Raw genomic sequence first — 17,591 nt, 5'->3', positions numbered from 1 at the left:
AGCAATCCACCTGCCTCAGGCTTCCAAAGTGCTGGAATTATAGGCATGAGCCACCACTCCTGGCTGATCTTTTTTTTTTCTTTCTGTGATAGAATCTTCTGACAGTAACTCATCTATTTTACTTAATGCAGAAATGTAATCTAAGCCATTTTAATTATATTCCTTTTTAATCTAAAGTTGAGCTCTGGTCTGTAATTTCCCTGCATTCAGTTATAAAATCCCCTCTCATGTTTTTCCTCTCCTTCTCTCGTGGGTTGATTCTAAACCCAGCACAGATTTTCTAAGCCCCACACTTGTGGAACTGCAGTTTTATTTGCCTATCTCTGCTGACACCATTGAGATGTATATAATGGAGACTCAGGCTGTGAAGGAGACGAAACTACACAGGCCCCTCGGCGTATTTCTCATCTTTTTACTCAGGTCAGTGAGGTCCTTTGTCCTTAAATGGTCTGGACCCAAAGAAGGACTTGGCCATTCTACCAGCCTTTCTGAGGCCCACCTATCTCTGTGTTCCTGGTATCTCTGCAAAGCTACACCCAGCCTCACTTTTGCAGCTCTGCAGGTGGTCTGCAGACTCCCTTTTGCCCTGATCCCCAAGTTTAACAGGATGCAGTTATTTCTCTCCCCTGATCCCTGCTCACCACAAATGCTACCTATACCAAGGCTCAAAACAGAGGGTAAAGCACAAGAGTAACACCTGAGCTCTTTGTGGTTTCCTACAATTCTCTTGTCTGGAATGAGCTACCAAGTCAATTTTTGACTCATGCCTGCTTTCTGATATCTCTTGCTTCATACCTGGAAGAAGTGAATAATTTAAGGCTTTGGTTTTTAACTTATGCAATAACTTCTCCACCTCAAATCATGTATAACTCATGTTTAGCTGTCTCCATTGAAATAAAGAGTCTCATAATACCAGTAAATATAATTTTTAGGTTGGTAGGGATCTACCATTCAAAAAACTAGGAAGTCTTGGCCTGGTGCAGTGGCTCATGCCTATAATCCCAGCACTTTGGGAGGCCTAGGCAGGCAGATCACCTGAGGTTGGGAGTTTAAGACAAGCCTGACCAACATGAAGAAACGTTGTCTCTACAAAAATACAAAATTAGCCAGGCATGGTGGCGCACCTCTATAATCCCAGCTAGTCAGGAGGCTGAGGTAGGAGACTCACTCGAACCAGGAAGGTGGAGGTCGAGATTGCGCCACTGCACTCCTGCCTGGGCAATAAGAGCGAAATTCCATCTCAAAAACTAACAAACAACAGTAATAATAATAATAATAATAAAGTTAGAAACTGTTTTTATAATTTCTGTAAAGTCAGGTTGCATCATTTGTAGAATGGAAGGTCAGACGGTTGTCATGGTTATGAGAATCAGCATTTATAACGTATCTAACATAATTTATATTTAATGAACATAATAAATATGCACTTCTTTTATTCTCTTTTAGTTTCCTCTTTCTTACTTATCTAATATCATTGAGTCTTTAAGACACTGAAGTGTGGCTTTTGCTCCATGATTGCTCTCTTCTTCCGTCAGTCTTAAAATAATCACCAGCTAACCGCCAGATCGAATGGCTTATAACTTCTTGTCAACCTGGAAATACTTAAAAACTGTACTAGCTTTTGTTCTTTTTTCAAATTCTCTCTTTTCAGTTTCTGTGACCTCACATCCGCTCCATGTGCCACTTCCGTAATCACACCATTATCGTTCCAGACAGTCCTCGTATTGTACTTGTTTCTCCTCCCCTTCTGATGCTATGCACACTTTAAGGCCTTTCGTTTTCAGTTCCAAGTCCGGAATCTTTACCTTGGAGAATATTCGTATGTCTAGTTGGGATGTGTCTCCCTACCTGCAGTCTCAGATCTCTTCAGTTTTTCCTTTCTATGGCAATTGGAGTATTTTTTTTTTCTAAAAAATAAAAACTGGATAAAATGGCATCTATATTACTCTCTTTTATCTATAATTTTTCATAGCTCACAAAGAAAAAATCATATGGCCTTGGGCCTTCAAAGTTTTACTTCTGTCTTTTTTCCCAAGCCTCTTTCAATGGACTCAAGAGATTAATAACAGAAGGTTTTATTCAGAAAGAGTCATGTTCAAATCATGGTTCTTTCATTATTTATTGTCTAATAGTGAACAAGACACATAGCTACACTATACCTTAGTTTATCTACAAACTGGGGAGAAGTAATACCTACTCATCCAGATAGTGTGAGGACTTAAATCAATTTGATTAATTACTATACCCCAGCTTTTAAATAAGCATTTTATATAAATATATATTTAATTTATTTCGGGTCAGTTTAAATCAATGACTGCTTGAATTTCAAGTGTTGAATAAATGCTGATAGGTAGCAAGTGTTCATCAATAATTGGTGGCCATGATTATCCCATTCACACTTCTCATGCTCTTCTAGGTTTACCTTTGCTTCCTACTAGTATTTTGGACAAGTCTCTTTTAATATTTATTCATGAGTGAAAATTAAGGTAAGAATAATGACTCCCTCAAATTATAAGAATTTTGCAGACTATATAAAAAATTTTATATATATAAGAAAATGAATTAGAGGATGGAAAAAAGAAAAATGTTTGCATATGTTAAAATTGTAAGCTCATGGTAATTTAAATTTCAATGAAGAAAATCATAACCGAAGTATTATTGTAGGTTAAAAGTTTGCGAAAATTAGCTGGGCATGGTGGTGTATGCCTGTAATCCCAGCTACTTGGGAGGCTGAGGCAGGAGAATTGCTTGAACCCAGGAGGTGGAAGTTGCAGTGAGCCAAGATTGCCCCACTGCTTTCCAGCCTAGTGCCTGGTGACAGAGTGAGACTCTGTCTCAAAAAAAAAAAATTTTTTTTGGACAAATGAGATTATTCAAAGAGTAAAGGCAGGGAAGAAGGTGAGCGGTAGACTGGAATATGTAAGCATTAGAGAAAAACTGCAATTAGCGCGTCGCTAATGGGAATAGAAAAGAAGGAATCCATGTGGCCGCTGAGTTCAGCTGCGCTGGCAGAGGCGGCTAGGTGTCTAGACAGTGATTTTTTAAACAATGTGTGTTCGATGTTTACGTGCATTGCTAATTAAGTCAACTTTTTAAAAACTCAGATATATTGAAACTTTTTTTTCCTAGATGAATTAAAATTTTAAAACTCAGATGTATTAAAAGTCAGATGTATTAATTTTCTTTTTTAAACAAAATATAAAGAAAAATTTCAAAAACTACTAGCAATATATTATATTCTTGAGATTTAGAATACGAATACTATCTTAATATGATTGCACTATATCAGAATTTCTCTCTTGGAATGTTTTTTCATCTTTAACAATATAAGAAACCAGGGCATGCACCTCTTGTGGGGCGAATAGAAGATGTTTGCTGCACATGCACTCACACACCTTAGTCATAATCCTCTTACTATTTCTAGACTTAATTTTCAGTGCATTTCGCAGTAAGATAATTTGTTCCACAAGAAGTTAGCTAAGATAGTAATATGTGCATTATTTTACATATTTATATCTTAGTATAGAGATGAGAGTTAGAGAAATATCCAGACATTTTAATAAAATAGAACATAATGATGTATCCTGTATCATATTCTGCCTTTTTGCATATATTGTAGACAGCCTGCAATATTCAGATAATATGAAGAATATCAACTAATACAGAAATAATTATTCAGCAATTGATAACTTATAATCCACCCCTTTACAAAATCATGATTTGAGATAAATATATGATGCTCCAGTTTAGCCTGGGGCTATGCCCAGAAATCAAAGAGTTATATGCAAGTATCATTGGTAATTTTATTAAAAGCAAATATATTTGTCATTGACATGGTTACTGTTATTTCCATGGAACACGAAATGTTCACAATTAAGATTTCTTGCTACTTCTACAATATTACTTTAATTTCCAAAAGTGGTTTCTGTTGCCCCTTTGTATACATACCACCACAATTAAACACTACCACTGTGTTAAAAATTATAACATTTCTAAATGCTTTGGAAAAGAAGGGTACCAACCCTCTGAACCCCCAATTCTATTAACAAATGGAAGAAAAGCATCAAGCATAACTGAAACAAGGACTATTCCCAGAAGCATTTCCATAAAAGAGCTTTTAACAAAATGATCACCATTAAAAACCTATCATTTAAAAATTCTTTAATGGCAGCATTACCGATTCTTAATTTTTATTGAGTGTTTTTAACAGCAGGCTTGAAAGGATTAATTCCCATATGCATTTGTTATCACAAATGCAGTAATGATTTGTGGAGATTCAACCAAGAGAATTCATCTAGGTTTCTTGGAAAGATTATCTTTAAGAAAGGTCAGAGTCTTATCAAGACAGTCATTGGCAGACATTTCTGATGCTAATCGATGTATATACATTTACTATTCTAGATGCCAAATCATCCTTAAATAACATGTGGACTTCAGCGGGTCACTACACTTGTCACTAAGCCTGTAGTAAGGGGGAGCTGAGACACATCTGTCATCTGACTTTTCCCAGCCTTCTCTGGGGGTTTGTCGCCTTGTCCTAAAGGCTCATGTTTTCAGCTCTGTAGGATCCATGACACCAAATGTTGACACTTTATTATTACTCATATATTTAATTTTTGAGCATTATGCAAATTAAATATCCTTCCCAAAAGCATGGGTTAAAATGTAGGTTATCATTTTATAAATCAGATCATGTAATTTTATTTTTACCCATTTGCTCTGGAATAAAACTTAAGTCCCTAATCTAACCCACTTGGTTTGTATGACTCCTGCCTGTCTCTGGACACGCTTCTAGAATCTTTCAACCCTGCTGTTTCCATCACTGCCCAGAATAATTATACATCTTACTAAAAGTATAATTGTAGCTAGAACATCATAACTAGTCTATGTCATTCCACTCCTGCACTTCCTGTGTATTCATTCTCCACACCACAGTCCTGATGTTTATTTGGTAAAACATACTTTTTTCTGCCCTGATTTTCTTTACACTAATGCTAAAATCTAAATCTGTTTCTTATGATTAACATAATTCTGCATTATCACTCTCGATGAGCTCACGATGTTACAGCCATGCTGATCTTCGTTATCCCTTTCATGCCAAGCTGAGGTATCTGCACTCTACCTGGAACGCGTATCCTTTGCCCATCTTTGCACAGAGAGCCATTTCTAATCATTTGGCTTTCAGTTGAAATATCGCCTCCACAGAGAGGCCTGCCCAAGGCTCCCTAAGCACTGTAATCCTCATGCATTATGTTCTATCACGTCATACCTTTGGTTGTTTCGCAGCACTTACGCTTTCTTAATATTTTCCTGTTTATTTATTGTTTCACTCATGTATTAAGAATGGAAGTCCCAATGGGACTGTTTCTTTTCTTTGGTATTGTATTTTAAATCCCCAATACAAGGAACGTAGAAAGTGGCTTTTGGGGTTTTTGTTTTGCTATGTGTCTGGTTTGACTTTTTTGAAACCTAATTACAGAGATATAAGTTATATTTCATAGTTACCATTTTCTTTCTAGGCCAGGACCCTGCCTTATTTTATGAATATATGTATTTTGCCTTTTTACATCCCGTATCCTGACTTCTGATCACTTCCCCAAAAGACACACTCACCGTATAGGGCTTGATGTATGTTCTTAAACGTAGATGTGCTGTTGTAATACATAAGTACATATATTTAATCTGTATATTAATTGTACTATACATTGTGTTTGTTACAGTTTTACATCAACCATGTTTTTCAGATATATTCATTCTTCTTTGCCTGTATTGTTTGCTGTTTCATTGTTGTACAATACATATTTTTAGCCTGCATCCAATATACTTTTCATCCATCGGACTTTTTTAATCCATTCCCTCATGATGTGATTCCAAACTATCTGTTAACACCTACCACTCTACACTATGCCACAGTAAATATGCTGCTGCCTGTCCCACCTCTAATTTGTGGGGATTCTTCTGTAACATAAGGTCAAAAGTAAAACTCCTCAGTAATAATGCATACGCTTATTTTCAGCAAAACAGTAGATGCTTAGTAAACACTTGTTGAACTAATCATTTAGTACTGTATAATAAACCATTTTACATTCTAATTTCATCCTATGGATAAGTAAGAATTAACCATATATGTAATGTATTACAAGTTCTTAGAGAATACATGGATAGCCTCACTATAATCTATAAATTGTTAGTTATCTATGGCTGCAAAACAGATTTCTCTAAAACTCAGAAAATTAAAACAACAAACTATTATCTCATAGTTTATGGAGGTTAGGATTTTGGGAGTAGCTTATTTAAATGTTCTTACTCAGAATCTTTCATAAAGCTGCAGTCCAGCTACCTGCCAGGCTGCAGTCATCTGAGGGCTTCACTTGGCCTGGGAGATAGCTGCTTCCAAGATGGCTCCCTAGCATGACTATTGGCAGGAGTTGTCAGATCCTTGACAGGTGGACTTGTTAAAGTGCTTTTTGAGTGTCCTTGTGATGTGTTAGCTGGCTTCCTTCAAAGCTAGTGATCCAAAAGGTAGAGTGAGAAGGAAAACAAATGACTTATTCTCAGAAGTTAGTCACTTTCATCATTTTCTGTCTGTTAGATGCAAATCTTTTCCACACTCAAGGAAAGGGTAATTAAGCCCCACTTCTTGATGGGAGAAGTTTCAAAGAACTTGTGAACATATTTTAAATTCACCACCAAATCCTGAGGCTATAATAGAATACAATATTGTGTAAGCTCTGAATAAATGCACATTTATTATGCTATGTGTTTGATTCTGTAAACATTAAATGTCAACCTTGTGCTAAACACTTTTCTAAATAATGTGAAGAATAAGATGAATAGTTAAATTTTATGCTATGAAGAAACTTACAATTGTATAACAAAATGATACAAAGCTAAAAATGCAATTTGATAAAGATATGTTGAAACAAGTTTTACTACAACCCAATATAATACAAATATCTAAGGTAACAAAGTCCCACATGATATAATACAATACAGTACAAAAATTGTAATGCCATAACATGAGGGCACTGTTAACATAAGTGAAATTAACCCGAATCTGTCTGGGAATAATATTTTCACAGTGAAGTTATGTTAGCTAAGATTTCAATAATGATTGATTAGGTAGTTCCAAGATAAATTACCCAACTATAGGAGGCTATAAGCAGAAGAACATGACATGCAAATGTACAGAATCATGAATATTGCAGATGTGTTCAGGGATCTATAATTATAGGCCATTGGAAACTTCATATATAGGTCCTGAGTATTTCATAAATTTTATATTAAGGAATATTACAAATTGATATTTAGATCACAAACAATTGGCAAGCTTTCATTTCAGTCAAATCGTTTGCTTCTACACATTAGCCAGGACAGTTTAAACCTTCACTGCACAATTTACATATGTTTTCTTCGCCATCCTAACAGCCCTGTGTTGTAGGTACTACCGTATCCATGTACTTCCAAAGTCGGCATTGCAAATGACCAATACAGAATATTAAATCTGATAATGCCCGGCATCTGTCATAGTTTAGAGTTTCTCGCTCATAAATTCAAAGGGGAAGATGGGCAAATGAAAACTGAATTGTAAATAGGAGCAAGATCAAGCTCCATAGAGCTTGATAGGCCCAAAATATGAATTAACTGTGGGCTGAATTGTTGAAGCAGGGGAATGATACTGCCAGAATGACTTGAGAAATATTTCACTGTGGTGATAGTATATAATATAGCTAAGAAAGGTTGAAATTAGAGGCAGGGAACATTAGGCAATAGATGACAAAGATTGTCCCAGAAGAAGGGCATAAATACAAGACACACTTAGGAAATAGAATAGACAGACCTTGTATACTGCATGAATGTGTGAGAATGTGAGATTCAGAAGCCTTTAGAAAAACCTAAGTTTATAACCTGGTATCTACTTTGACAGAGATATTATGGTCATGTTAGGATAGCTGCAGTAGTTATTATAATGGTTATTGTTGTTATTACTGTATCAGGTTCCTGAAAATTACACATTATTAGTTAATCTCAACATCTTATCTCATGGATATCCATTCAGTGAAGACTGCTGTCAAAACATCCTGTATCCACTTTACTTTGAGTCAGATCTTTGTACACAGCTTTTCGTAGCATGATTTTGGAGTTAGCTTCCCCCCTACACACACACCTTTTGCTGTTAGATACCCCAACCTCTCTTGGTCCTAGTTTCTTCATCTGTAAGTGAGGATTTTAATGTCTATCTGTAACAGTTAGGGCAAGCTGATAGAACAAATAGACTCTTAATGAGCAATGAACAAAAACAACAGGGATTCGCTTTTTCTCATTAAAAGAACCCAAGGTGATAGGGCATAGAGGTCAGGATTATATTGGTATGAAAACTTGTATTTTTGCTCCAGATAATCATTCAGGAATCCCGATGTATGGTGGCTTTGCATTTTTGATGAGTGGCTTCCAAGGTTGCCTGGTACATTAGTATCTGGTCAGAAAAAGGGGCAGGAGGATGTGGGAAAGCACCACCTGTTTTTTGAGGGCCCTAACCAGTGGTTATCTCTGCCATTCGTCCTCACTGTATTGTCAAGAACTTGTCACATGGCCATACCTGGATGCAAAGCCGACTGAGAAACACAATCCCTGGCTGCACACTAACTTCTTAGTGATAACTTCAAAATGTCCTGCCAATACTTACAGTTGTTTAGAACATTAGGTAAGATAATGCACGTGGTGCTTTTAGAACAGGATCTAGAATATGAAAAGTGCTCAGCTAACATTGGGATGAGGGAAGGTGTGGTGGATAGGAGGCAGAGGACTCTCTTCCTTGCTCTGCCCAGGACCTTCATAGTTAGCAAATTTTTCTACTTTCGAGATGATTAAAATAATGCTTAGGGTTAGTGAAATCAGTGAAAAAGTTTTAAAGACACAAAATCTAGTTGATTAATTACAAGAGTAAGTAAAAAAATGTTTTGATACAAGACTTAAACTGAGTAAAACAAATGAGAAACAGCATCAAGAGTTTGGGCCAGATGTGGACTCCTGATTTCTCAAAGGGCAGCATGAAGACAGGTCACAAGAAAAAGAAGAGTTTTTGTTTGTTAATAATAATTTTTTAAATGCATGCATATAGTGAAACAGCTCAAAGATTTGAGTCAGATCTCTTATTTGCTCATAAAAACTTCCAAACTAGAGAGATAAGAAACACATCAAAAGTCAGACAGAAATATTTCTTGTAGTAGCCAAGTTAATATCTGGATACGATGCTGGAATTTTTTCCTGAATATATACGGTTCTGCTAAATGATTTTGCCTGAACTGGCAAACTGTTCATTTGTAAGCACGAATCTATTGAGATTTGTATTCAGAAACTCAAAAAATAAATTCATGAGTCCAGAGTAGATATTTAAATCTTACAGGATACTTATCTGAAGAATGAATTTTTTGGCCACCATGTTCTTGTAAAATGAGAAATGGCTGTCTATTCCTATGCTTATCATCATTATTATGCTCTTATTCTATCTTGATTTTAGAAGTATAACATGCAAATAACATTCTGTGTTAATCATTACAGTATGTAGAATTAATATACACATTTCTCTAGAAATTGTCTGTGACTTTTGGGAGAAATTGCTGAAAAAATAAGAAAGACTGCTAACAAGGCAGCTAAAAACAATCTTTTGTTTGCTAACATCATCTACAGTTTAAAAGTCCTCATCACGTCAATAGTGTTCTCATTCTTCACACTAAGCGTGCTGCTCTAAACACAGATTGGCTTATTGTCCTTAGCGTTCAAAAACTGCACCTGTTCTTTTCTAATGGTATTTAAAAGAACATAATGCTGTAATTATCTGTTGCATGAATTACAAGTATCCCCAGAACTGGTAAATAATATAACACTACAAACTGAAATTATAATTCAGTGCTTATTTGCATGTAGATGACCAAAAATATGTCTCTTCATCTAGTAGACAATAAAATTACTATCGTTTCACTTTTAAAAGATAGCTCTGTTTCTTTAAAATTACTGGCTGAGCTGAATACATTTTGCAATTGGTTTACATAGAGGAAACTAACAGTAAGAAGAAAATGAATTGAAAAATAAGATTTGTTTATTAAATTTCTCACTCTGATGTCCCTAATCTTGATCCTTTCTTAGAAGGAATAATTGAGTGGTTTTGTGTAAATGAGATTATCAGATAAAATCAAATTTATTTATTTACACTTTGGAAAAGGATATATGTATAAATTAAAACACAGTGAATATTTTATTCTGACTGCTCTGTATAAACATGGTAGACTTGGCAAATCAAATCAGAACTTTCAAGTATTTATTATTATGAGATAATAATCAGACATACCTATAAGATTTTAAAATTATTTCACATGTTCTACTGCAGAACTGGTATTAATATGAATATCTGGTTTGATCTAGTGTAAGTCAAGCTTTGATAAATAAATTGAGTCAGGAAAGATCTTCAGAGTAGCTATATTTAAGATATGTTATATCCAATATCCCTTTTCATCACATATGTCAGAAATGAGTTTGCCTGATTTAATCTTTCTCTTGATTCTCTGCTTCTTCAGGCATACATAAAGACAATCCATCTTTTATGTGTTAAACTGATAAATCAAAGCAAATATCAAGTAGCAGTTAATCCTGGAAGCATAACTTATGAATAAATAATATGTATTGAGTGTGGAATACTATCACATTCTACCATTTTTATCAGCTATTGGGCAGACTTCTAAGAAATTAAATTCTATACCAGGTTGAGATTTAAGTTCTATGAAATCAGTGGACAACAATAACCTTATTCATCAGCCAACTCATGTCCATTAGATGTAGACATACATCAATTGTAAATCAATATATCACTGAGAAGCTAGCAAAATTAGTTTGTGAATGATAAAATTGAATTGTCAGTTATATTGTAGTTATGTGATATTTATATGACAAACAGATGAAGATATTTAATTACAAAATAATGCAATTAAAGGTCATTTTAAAGTCTGGGAAAGTATCTCTGGGGGCTTACTATATAATAATCTTGCACATGTATCATAGAATCTAAACCCTACCACAGCCACATAAAGTGGTTATTTATTTCTCCATTTATCTAGAGGAAGAAAAACAAAGTTCAAATAATTAATGTATGCAATTCACATGATTATTAGTAACTATATAGAAATGTGGACTGACTACTGAGTTTCTATGCATCCTCCTCCCTAATTTTCCCTGCTCCATTGTATTTAGATGGAGCCATGATACTCGTTACAGCCAATGGATTGAAAGCAGCGTAGATGTTACTTCCAGACCAAAAAATTTTACTCAGTGAATCACTCTTTGGCTTTTCATTCCCTACTCTATTGACCCTGGAACCCTCAAGCTGAAATAATGAACAAGATTACATTGCTATCACATATAAATCCTAGGTTTTCAGTGATGTAACACAACGAAAGTTCATCTTTCATTCTCTCTCCAAGTCCAAAAAAAGAGTAGAAGGGACTCAGTTTCTTATCGTCCCTCAGATACCCAGGCTGATAGGTGGTCCAGTTTTCTATATGCACCTATATTTGCTAAGTCAGGAAACAAACTGAATTATGGAATCCTTACTAAGTGTTTCTTCCATTCTTCCAGAAGTGACAACATTACTTTTATTCTTATTTCATTGGTAAGAAAATGTACTTGGCCACAGTGATGGATAGTTTTATGTGTCAGCTTAGCTATGCTATAGTACTCACTTATTCAAATAAATAATTGTTGGTGAAACAAAAACTCATGTAACTTTTAGAAAGTATACGTGTTCAGAACTGTAAAAAGAACAAAAAGACAGGTTGAAAACTAATTATATGTTGGTAGAACTGACATTTGATTAAATACCTTGAAAAACAACTAATCTTTTGCAAAATGTGTTTGTTTGTTTTTTTTGAGACGGAGTTTCGCTCTTGTTACCCAGGCTTGAGTGCAATGGTGCGATCTCGGCTCACCGCAACCTCCACCTCCTGGGTTCAGGCAATTCTCCTGCCTCAGCCTCCTGAGTAGCTGGGATTACAGGCACGAGCCACCATGCCCAGCTAATTTTTTGTATTTTTAGTAGAGACGGGGTTTCACCATGTTGACCAGGATGGTCTCGATCTCTTGACCTCGTGATCCACCCGCCTCGGCCTCCCAAAGTGCTGGGATTACAGGCTTGAGCCACTGTGCCTGGCCACAAAATGTTTTAAATAGCCCAATATGTTGTATTTTATATGAATGAATAACTGCAAATACTTTAAAATACTTTAATATTTCAAATTACATTATTAACCACATGCATTTTTATTAGGTATCTCTAAGGCAGATGAATACAAAATATGTTATTCTATAGTTTGAAGGAAAAATTTGGAATACCTGTTCAAATATATAATCACCCCTTAGTTTAGAAATAATAAATTCAGATAAAGATATTAAATATATCAATTTAAATTATAGTTTATTAGAAAAGACTCATAATTCTGCATTAGTAATTTTTCTGCATTTACAATTTGATTCCATATTATGTACATTGTTGAGACGCAGTAAGTTTGTGATCCATTCACTTATGAGATAAATGAATACTGTTTGTGATCAAGTTAAATATTTCATTTGTACAAGAACCACGTTACACTTTCAATGCTTACCTAACTAATCATTTGTTAAATGTTTGTTTTCTTCACTGCCCTATAAATCCAATGAAGGTAGAAACTGTATCTACCTTCTAAACTATATCTACCTGTTTAAATTTGAAGAATCCCAGTACTCTTTCTCTTATGTAATGTACATTCAAAAAGACTACAAGGAGAAAACAGACAATAAACAATCAACAAATATATGCATCAGATAATTTCTGATATTAAAATCTACAAAGGAAATAAACAGGTTAATGTGATAATGATTGGGGCAGAGGATGCCATTTTATTCAGAGAAATTTCTCTAAAGAGGTAAAATTTGAACAAAGACAATGATAGATGTGGCCAGCTGGTCAATGTAGATCTGATGAAAGGAAATAAATATCAAATGCAAAGACACTGAGAATCGTCAGTGAACTGGGAATTGAAAGTGCTAATACTGAGGTGACCTGCTTCAATGGACAATAAAAATAAGTAAATACATAATTATAATAACAGGCAGTAAGTCCTATGACAGGGGAGTATTTTAACAGAATACACCTCTGGAATATTCAGAAGAACAGGGGAGAGGCAGGCAAAGCAGACCATGGTGGAGGTGGAGTGGGAATGTGGAATGCAGTTCTCTGCAGTATTGCAGGTAGTTCTGCAAATTCAAGGTAACGTAAAGAAAGTGCAGCAGTACAATTTAATACAATTATTTATTTAGAAAGATCAATGTTCCTATGAAATGAACTGTTAGATTTATTTTTTAAATTGTTCTTAGGTTAGAAGAATTTCTGTCAGCATTTTGTCAGGCCAACATCCATTGTTTTATTCCAATATTTAAAGGTTTTGCACATATAATTATCAATGAATGAAAACATCTACGCTCCCCAGTCAAATCAATTCCAGTTAAATTGGGGTACATTTTGAGGTGCTCTGAAGACAGAGACTCAAACAATATCCTACACAAAGTAGGAGTATTTTTCTCACTTATGTGATTAGGAAGGTTTTTTTGTGGCTGGTATGGCAGCTTCACAGTGTTCGAGGGGCAGTTTCCTTTTAGCTGTTGCCTGTGTGGTGACGGCAGTCACTTCAGTGACTGCATTCTAGCAGCAGTGACGGAGAAGTGAACAAGAGAGAGCCTACTTTTCCCTATGTAGGCAGGCCTTAAAAGGGTAATATATCAATTACAATCCAGAGAGCAGAACTTATTCTTCTATCACTATAGGTCCAAAAACATTTGGAAAATATGGCCTTTGACTGGCCATGTATGTACTCAGCTAAAAAGTTTCTTGCTATGCAAAAAAAGGAAGATGACTATTAACACACAAGTTATAGTCTCCACCATACCCTCTCATTGTAATTTTAATTTTCAAGTGTTAGATTCATTTCTGGAAATGTAGAAAATTCTTTAAGATAAGCAAATGAACCATGCAGAAAATCAATTTCATATTCTGAATAGCTATTTCAATCTCACTGCTTATTTCTTCATCATTATCAAAAAAAGATTGCATGTTAATAATTGTTGAAATAAAATGTACAACGTATTCTTCAAGGAGAAAAAAAGGTATGTTTTAAAGCACTGTAAAAGAGATTAAAGATATATGTGCATAGCTACACATTTTATTCAAAATATATATGAGTATATATATTATGTATGTGTGTATATATATATATATACTTTTAATATGCATATGCATTTTTTTGCCACAAATATAGGCATATATAAACATGCTCACTATTACCTCTTTAGAATGTACTTCATGTCAGAACTCTTCATTCTGTTTTATTTTTTTAATGCTTTAAAACAGCACAACCTTTATTTAGTTGAAAGGACCCTAGTTAGGCATTTGAATACTTACGTTTGAGGCCTTGTTCTGTTACTAATTATCTGTGTGACCTTGGGAAATTATCCTTGTCAATCTGGTTTCAATTTCCTCATCTACCAAATGAAGGTGTTGGACAAGGTGATCTCCAAGGTCCTATCCTGCTTTAATTTTCTTGATTCTCTGACTCATGGTACATTGCAAATGCTGATCTAATTAATTTTCTTAGTCACCTTCATGACACTCTGTGGAATATATTTTCTCATAATGTCCAGAGGTTGATTCGTATCTGTGAAGATTTTAAAATGTTAAATATAAACACGATTTTTACTTCCATAAATGGTGCAGAGTTGTTTATAAAAACGTGCACTCCTTGCATGGGACAACCACACTTCTCCTTTCCTTGTTCTTTTTATATCAGTTTGCACATCTCTGCCCCTTCTGATAAGCTTTGAAATTATTTCAAATGTTTTTATACCCACAGTGTTATATATAATTTTTTGTGTTCAAAACTATTTATTAAATACATAATATAAATAAATAAGTTTTCTAAAATAGTTGTAAACTGTTTAACTTGAAATGATTGTTTTAAATTCCATCAGGTTTTTAAAATTTTTCAAATTCCAACAGTTTAATAACTATTGTTATTTTTATTGTTACTAAATATTTATTAAGCAGTTTCTATGTGTTGTACATTTTAGTGGACTCTAAAAATAAAAACATAAGTTATTCCCATCAGTTCTCAAAAGCATAGGATCATTTAGGGATATAAGGTGCCTTAGTCTGTTTTATGCTGCTCTTAGCAGAATTCCACTGGTTCGGTAATTTGTAAATGAGAGAAATTGATTTCTCACTGGAGGCCATAAAGTCAAATATGAAGGTACCACCGTCTGGTGAGGGCCTCCTTGCTATGTCATTCTGTAGTAGAATGCAAGAGGGTGACAGAGCACTCATCGAAGGCAAGACAGCACTAGAGGGACAAACCCACTTTCAAAACAAATCCGCTTTCTCAGTGACCAACCCACTCCTGTGATGACTATATTAATCTGTTTACAAGGGCAGAGCCCTGTGGTCTAATCATCTCATCTTGCAACACTGTTGCATTGAGGATCAAGTTTCCACCATATATAAATTAGGAAATAAATTCAAAGCATAGCGTAAGGGCATATGCCATATGTAAGTATAAAGGTATTTTAAATGACTTCAGAATCACCAAGGAGTAGTAACTGAAGACAATTCACAGAATCTCTATACAATTTGTCTATAAAATAAGGGAAGAACTTAGGCAAAGTTTGATGCAACTATCTAAATAGGGGAAATCATTTAAATGAAATCATGAATGTGAGCATATTTAGTTAACAATTACAAGAGAGCGCTTATCAATGGACAGTAAAATACAAATTTCGGCAATTTGCAAAATCTAACAGTATGGACTTTGAATAAATTCACTGTAAATTTTGCAAGGGAAAGTCTATACAGTTTTTCCTTTTGGCTGAATAATATGGTTATTTAGGAAAAAATTTAGGAAAAAAATCAGTATTCTAATTAGTAGTTATGGCAGCATTTTGAGTACTATTAAGTACTACTTTGTATATGTGGTACTAAGTGCTACTTTGTATAACTGGTATTAAGTACTATCTAAATACAAGTCATACCAAGTATAACTTAATATACATTTTACTGAATACTTGCGGACATTGAAAATGATGAGAAAATAAAATTTAGAACCTGAATGGATAGAAAGGAAGTCTCAACAACTGTTCGGAATTCTGAGATTTTACCATAAATACAAGCTAATATTTTCACCTATTACTTTTCATATATGTTAGCAGAAGACACAGACTCCTGAGTCAGAGACTAAGGTCATTATTACTGTTGACAAAGCAAGTAGTATAAGCATTAGAATGTTTGCTCCAGTTCCCTTTTTCCTCCATTTCTCACAGGGGTTATATAAGTGGTCCAGATGGATTGTTTACATGTGATGGGTTTTCATTACAGCTGAGATACTGGGGGCCAAGAGTACAATACTTTTTGAGCAAGCAACAAGCATAACAAGCAGTAAACAAGCCAGTTCCCCTCCTATGGGGCGGGGGGAAACAACTATACAGGTATCTCCATCAGGCTTTGGTCTACTTAGCTGCCTATGTGGCCAGCTACAGAAACTTCTCACTTTGAGAAGACAGCTAAACCTCGAAGTCTGGCACAGTCAACAGTAATGTGTTCAAAAGTTCAAGTGCTATTGCAACTGTCTGTCCCAACAGAAGCACTGAAAAGTGATTCCCAGTTTCCCTACACTAGACTCTCTGCTATGGAAGGACATGACCTCAGATTTACACATTTTTATGATCTCAGTGGCTGGCACAGACTAAACACTATCTATATACCCGTTTCTGTATTAGTTGCCTGAGGTTGCAGTAAGAAATTATTGCAAACTAGATGGTGTAAAACAACAGACATTTATTCTTTCAAAGTTCTGAAATACAGAAATCTAAAATCAGGATGTAAGACAGGTCATGCACCCTCTGAGGGTTCCAGGGGGAAAGGCTTTCATGCCTAGGATTCCTGGTGTTTCTTGGCGTGCAGCTGCATTGCTTCAATGTCTGCCTCCACTGTCAAACGGCTTTCTTCCCTCTATGTGTCAGCAATTTCCTCTTCTTATAAGGACTTGAATTTGGAGCCTACCCTAATCTAATATGAACTCATCTAAGTTTAACCGATTATATCTGCAAAGATCCTGTTTTCAAATAAGGTTATATCTGTGATTCTGAATGAACATGGATTTGGGGATGACACTGTTCAACCGAGTATAGTATTTATATTGATATCTAGTCGGTGAGTATGTGAATTTATCAATACATGAATGTAAAAGTGAACAAATTTGTGAGTTTAAGACTATATAATTGAGTTAAACAGTGGTTCTGATGGCAGAAAATAATATTAAAAGAGAGAAGGATTCAATATTCTACATGCTAATTAAAGATGATGGTAGATCGTACAAGTAGAGTGGTCTCACAGGCAGTTGGAGTCATGTCAGTAGAAACATGTCACCTCACTGCCACTACCCTTGTAATATAATATTCTTTGTAATGATAATGCTCTATTACTCCCTTCCACTTAGTCATATTACATCACCTTCATTCTACAA

General features: G+C 34.9%; 2 protein-coding genes across 20 annotated transcripts in view; one reads left to right on the top strand and one right to left on the bottom strand.

The window, feature by feature from the left end:
* BRINP3 (BMP/retinoic acid inducible neural specific 3) overlaps positions 1–17,591 on the top strand; it is a 380,288-nt gene that overhangs the window by 333,771 nt on the left and 28,926 nt on the right. The gene's annotated exons all lie outside the window — the stretch shown is intronic.
* Positions 1–17,591, bottom strand: part of LOC128930086 (uncharacterized) — a 155,990-nt gene that overhangs the window by 126,211 nt on the left and 12,188 nt on the right. For 5 of the 9 annotated variants that reach the window (XR_013529019.1, XR_008477658.2, XR_008477659.2 and 2 more), the window contains exon 2: positions 6,308–6,507. The exons of 3 other annotated variants lie outside the window; for them this stretch is intronic. The gene's annotated coding sequence lies outside the window, so the exon portion shown is untranslated. Of the gene's footprint in view, positions 1–6,307; positions 6,508–14,482; positions 14,736–17,591 lie in introns of all 9 variants that reach the window. One more of the 9 variants, XR_013529022.1, reaches the window with a different exon arrangement.

This window comes from Callithrix jacchus, chromosome 18, assembly GCF_049354715.1.
Source record: "Callithrix jacchus isolate 240 chromosome 18, calJac240_pri, whole genome shotgun sequence".
NCBI lineage: Eukaryota > Metazoa > Chordata > Mammalia > Primates > Cebidae > Callithrix > Callithrix jacchus.
This window is presented reverse-complemented; position numbering and strand designations above follow the sequence as displayed.